This window comes from Babylonia areolata, chromosome 26 (assembly GCF_041734735.1).
Source record: "Babylonia areolata isolate BAREFJ2019XMU chromosome 26, ASM4173473v1, whole genome shotgun sequence".
In the NCBI taxonomy this organism is placed as follows: Eukaryota; Metazoa; Mollusca; class Gastropoda; order Neogastropoda; family Buccinidae; genus Babylonia; species Babylonia areolata.
Genome location: NC_134901.1, coordinates 34,117,626 through 34,123,625, shown reverse-complemented (window position 1 = coordinate 34,123,625; position 6,000 = coordinate 34,117,626).

The following is a 6,000-nucleotide window of genomic DNA, read 5'->3' as shown; positions in this document are numbered from 1 at the left end:
CACAGAGGGTGAAACAAGGGACGGGGAGAAAGAGACAGACAGACAGACAGACAGACGGCCAGACAGAGCTACACACTGAGAGAGAGGGGGGTGGGGGAGACAGACAGACAGAGACTGACAGAGGCAGATACAGCTAGAGAAAGGAAATCACACACACACACACACACACACACACACACACACACACACACACTCACTCACACACGCACTCACACACACACAGGGAACGAGGGTGAGAGAGAGACAGAGACTGAGACAGAGACAGAGAAAGGAAAACCCCCTCACCCACACACCCACTCGCTTGAGTCACGGAGAAGGCATTATGATCGAAATGTTCGGAGTGGGTGAACATGTCCAGTCTGCCGATCATGACTGACTGAACTTGATTTCTCCCAGTTGATTCTCGTGTATATTACGCTCGAAAATACGTTTTGCGATTTTCGTGATGAAGACCTGGAAAGTCTGAAACTTTGAAAGATCTGTATTCTGATTATAAAGCAATGAAGTACCAATCGATTCTGCCTGCTGTTAGAGGACAAAGTAAAATAGTATCATGCTCTAGAAACCTGGCGATTTTTTTTGTTTTTTGTTTGTTGTTGTTGTTGTTTTTTGTTGCTGCCCCATCATCTGCATTGCCATCATCAGTCTCCCTCGCCGCTCATTTAGATTCCCCCATACACGGCCACACCCGGGTTCGTCTGTCACAGTTCCAGCGTCGGCAGTCCGCAGGGAACCATTGATGTTAGGTCGCCAGGAGGCCACACACCAGAGGAGACCCTGCACTGCTGCTGAGTCACTTCGGTGATGTTCAGTGGTGCCTATTCTGATTTAACGTACTTAGGACACCACCTACTAAGCCCCCTACTAACGACAATAATGGCTTAGTCGCGGAGCAAGACTGTGTGAGCGTCTCTCCCAGAGTGGAGACCGCCACCACATCCCTCAAACAACAGCCCCCCCCCCTCCCCGCTGAACCCCCGCTGAATCTGCCGAGGACTAACCCCAAGCACAGAAGTAGAGGGGTATCGAAACTGAGGTCACCATGAGAGCAGAGCATGAAAGGCCACAGACTTCGAGACTGTTTTGTTTATACTGATGTTTCAGTTTCAGTTTCACTTTCTCAAGGAGGCGTCACTGCGTTCGGACAAATCCATACACGCTACACCACATCTGTTGAGCAGATGCCTGACCAGCAGCATAACCCAACGCGCTTAGTCAGGCCTTGAGTGCATGCTTACATATTTGTGTACCTATGAAAGTGGATTTCATTTTACGTAATTTCGCCAGAGGACAACACTCTCGTTGCCATGGGTTCTTTTTCAGTGCGCCAAGTGCGTGCTGCACACGGGACCTCGGTTTATCGTCTCATCTGAAAGACTAGACGCTCAGTTTGATTTTCCAGCGAGAGCGGGATTCGAACCCACACCCTCACGGACTCTCTGTATTGGCAGCTGAGCGTCTTAACCATTCTGCCACCTTCCTCCTTAACCAACAACAACAACAACTAGCAATGGAACTGAAGACAAAAACCAGAGAATAAATACTGATGATGATGGAGAAGGATGACCATGATGATGACGATGTTGCTATGGAGGTCCATTTTGGTTTGGGACTGCGTGACAAGGCTGTACTCTACGCTTCCTGTCATAATGATATCCCGGCGTTAACCAGGCCCGAGAGATACAGACACTTGCAGTGTTGGTCAGGAAATTAGAGCAACACACCGAAAGACGCATCTTTGAAGTGGATGACACTCGACTGTGTGGTCCCAGTCTCCCCATTCAAGCCCACAGCACACTCAGCTCTGGGTAGGAGCCGGCCACGGGCCGAAAAACCCACCTCCGCTGGGATTCAAACCTGTGTCCTCCCAGCCGTCAGTCCGCGACGATAACCACTTCGCCACGGTGGCTGGTAAATTGGTAAATAATGACATAACCATCCGTCAAACTGAACATATCTGCGCATTAAAGCAATAACATTGACTTAACTCATATGCTTGGCGCAACACAGCGCACCGCCATTTTGGGCTTGGCTCTCTAGAAGGGAAACAGAAAAAGGTCAATTGTAACGTCACAACGACTGTGCTCAAAGCCAGCTTCCAGAACTGCTCCGTTTAGATCAGCTGTGGGAATCGACGGATGTTCTGTGATTTAAACTGTAGGCCCATCACATTCATCGTTTTCAAAAGGCAAGCTGTATATCATTGACTCTGCAACATGTGTTTTCTTTGGCAAACACACGTTTTCAACATCGGCACTCAAAACTTTGATATGTATTGTTGACTTTAGTTTTAAGCAGTTTGTTTTGACTCTTCTTCTGGTAACCTCGGGCTCAAAATTACATGGAACTAAACCGAAATCCATTCCAACATTGTTGCTTTTTTTTCGATTAATTGCACGGTACTTTTTCTTTATAGAATTCGTTTTGATCTGTTTCTCAAAATAGCGAAAAGCGAAAGCGAGTCTTCATATTTGTAATGTCACAACATTATGGAAAATGGCGGCCCTCACAATTGCTGCATGGGAGCATCACATTGAAATAAAGATTTGTTGTTTTTTCCTGAAGACACACACTAATTTGCTTCAGAAAGTACTGGACGAGCCAAAACGACCTGAAATTTATCTATGTAAGCTATAAAGCTAAACACTTCATGTTCCATTTAAGCACAATTTTCAAAGGAAAGGCCAAATAAAGAAGAGAATGAATGATATGGATACTATCCTCGGTTGGAGACCAAGCTCTAAGCGCTTTACAAACCCGAGGTCATTTACACAACAGGCTGCCTACCTGGGTAGACCCGACTGACGGCTGCCATTGGGCGCTTATCATTCGTTTCATGTGCCATTCAGTTGGATTTCAGGCAAGCATACATATACACAGTTAACATTTTACGTGTATGATCGTTTTGTTTATTCATCCCGTAATGTAGGCAGCCATACTCCGTTTTTCGGGGGTGTGCATGCTGGGTGTGTTCTTGTTTCCATAACCCACCGAAAAAAAAAGAATAAATAAACATATAGCAGTATTAATTAACATATATAACACAAACCAGCATAAATTCTATAACAACATCAGCAAACATTAACGCAAACTAGGGGGAGCAGCCGAATTTCTTACGGAGAATGTTTTTTGGTGTGTTTTTTTCAACAAAAAAGGTATTAATGTGTTTTTTCTACAAAAAAGGTATTAAAATGCATAATAACAGTACGAACTCCATGAGGAGTGTTGATTTACTAAAACTAGGATCAGCATCAGAGACAGTCGGTCGGGAAAGACTGATGCGGCATACTATGTGCAGTCAAACAAGACATTTCTTGGGGGGGGGGGGGGGGCATGAACCCCCACCCCTTCCCTGACTAGCTAAAGTCCCGACAACACAAACACGGAGACACAAGAGTTCAGCTCGTTGTTTTACCGTGGTCATGCAAAATTACATATAATTATAAATAAACGCCACAAAACAAGGCATTACAAACTAAAAAAAAAAAAATAATAAAAAATAACCTCTGTCTAACCACAGCACAATTATGCAATTTACAGTCAACTGCAGCGCCAGTTCTACTCAGCTCAGTGGCAGCGGGAGTGGGAACGGGAGTGAGGAAGTTTCCAGGCTTGTGTTCTGGGGACCCGTCGAAGGCAGCGGCACGGGAGGGAAGGAAACACAGGAAAACCTGTCACCAGGCACGTCACTGGCCCAGAGTGAAACACAGACTAATACAGAAGAAGGGGTGACAAAGGGAAACGCCCCCACAACTTCACCGACGGCGCCCAACAGCACGCACGCTGGAACGGCGACCCGTCTCTCTGCAAAGCTTGGCCTCAACAGCCCAGGGGAATCTTTCTTTTCTAATCAGATAGATTCCTGAACTCGCTCAGAGTTCAAGAAAACGTTCAGGAGAAGGGACATGCCACACGTACAAAAGCATGAAGGAGAGAGGGAGGTGAAGGAGAGGGATGGAAAGAGGGGGAGAAGGGAGAGAGAGGACGAGAAGGGAGAGAGAAAGGGGGGGAAAAAAGGAAGGAAAAAGAGGTGCAGGCAGGCATGCACACAAGTCGCCAACGAGCCGTGTCATATATGTACATGCATGTTAAACAGTCGTGTTATTTCTCCTGAAAAAACCAAGGTGTTCAGTGTCTCAGAGAAGCCTGAAGTACGTTAGAGACATCTACAGTGGACAGCACATTTGAATCAATGAACTCACGAACCTGTGTACGTACTGTCATCAAACATAAGATAATTCATGTAAGGGGCATTATAGAAACCAGCGATTTTTGTTTTTTGTGTACAGGGGATGTAACTGGTGTTTAAAACAAACAATAAAAACAACAAGAATTCACTCAGCAATGGAAATATATTCCCCTGAGCAGCAAAAACAAGTTTTACCAATAAAAAAGCAACAACAACAAACAAACAACACGCACAAAATATACATCGACGTAGTGTAATAATTTCCCATAACATGGGTTCGTTCCTTTAAACAAGTGATGGTGGGAGGGAAGAGGGAATCAGGTCAGATGGGTCAGCAGCCAGCTGAAGCCCACAAACAGAGGAGTGGCCACGAAGCTTCGGCTTCCTGACTGCTGCTTGTCTCCCTCTAATTCGCCGGGGATGTATTTGTGACCTGCACACACACAAGTGACCAAATGCACACGTTAAAATAGGGAAGGAATTTTAATATATGTTATGGTATATTTGTGGGGTTGGTTTTTGTTGTTGTTGTTGTTTTTTCTTTTTCTTTTTTTTGGGGGGGGGGTTTGTATTTTTGTTTAATACGTAGTTGCAATGACATGAGGAATATTTAGTGCAATATTATATATATTCCACTGTAAGTTTCCTGAGCTGTTCTGTAGAGGTGTTATTTTGATTACAGATTTGTTATATTTTGAAAACGAAGATATCGCAAAAACAAACAAAATATTCGAATCAAATCATTCATTTGGCGAAAGATTCTTTTGATTGCAGAATAAATATAAAGTTATACCATGTGCATAGCATTTTCTTGTTTGTTTATTTCGGGGATTCAATGAGCAACTATAAAATTAAAAAGATAATGTCTAATCTCTGGAAAAATCATTCATGATATCTAGATCCACGAAAATGGTGGTTCTGATACTGGAAACCTATGGAAAACCATAGCGTGCAAAAAATGCTGTTTTGAAAACCATTCCAATTCACAACATTGTCGCAACCTCCTCAGTTACACTGCTGCACCATTAAGGGAAATAATTACGCCCTTTGTTACGCATCTTATATTTCTGTTGTTATTTTGTGTTGTTTTACTTTTGTTTCTTGTTCACAGAGATATACTTACGTGAAATGTCATCGATTCCATACTGGTTGATAACTGTTTTTCAACTGCATGCTTTTTGTCTTCAACTGGCACTTAATTTCCTTGCTCACAAATTTCTTCTTTTTTTTCTTTTTTTTCATCTTTTTTTCCCTGGCTAAATCAAATTTCGTTTCGTATCGTTCAGCTTCTCTCTTTCTCTTCCCCTCTCGTTCTGTTACAAAAACGGAAGCTTTACTATAATGTTTGTTTTACATTTGTGCATGTAACACAAAGACAAAGATCTGTCAGTCATTGGCTAAAAGTATCAGTCGTGTTTTCGTTTTCTTTTCTTTTATTTGCTTTTTTTTTCTTCTTCATACTGTTGCTGGAGAGCTTGCTGTTGTGGTGGTGTTGTATCGTTCCCCCTGCTTTCTTTTTATCAAATGACATGTGAATGCAACACGTGGATCCTTGGATGTGGACAGGTCGGTGACATCGTCTTTTGTTCACGTGTCTCCAATGATCACGTGTCTCTACCAGTACCTGTGATTTAAAACCAACTGACAGGGGAGGACGGCCGTCCTGGAGACACGGATGGAAGCCTGCTGGCTGCAGGTCCATTCCTTGTCCTGGTAGTAGGACAGGGTGATCCTCTTCAGCTGCCAGTACCGGTCATCGCTGGACGTGAAGCCTCGCCGGATAGAAACCTTGTTGACCTTTCAAAACACAA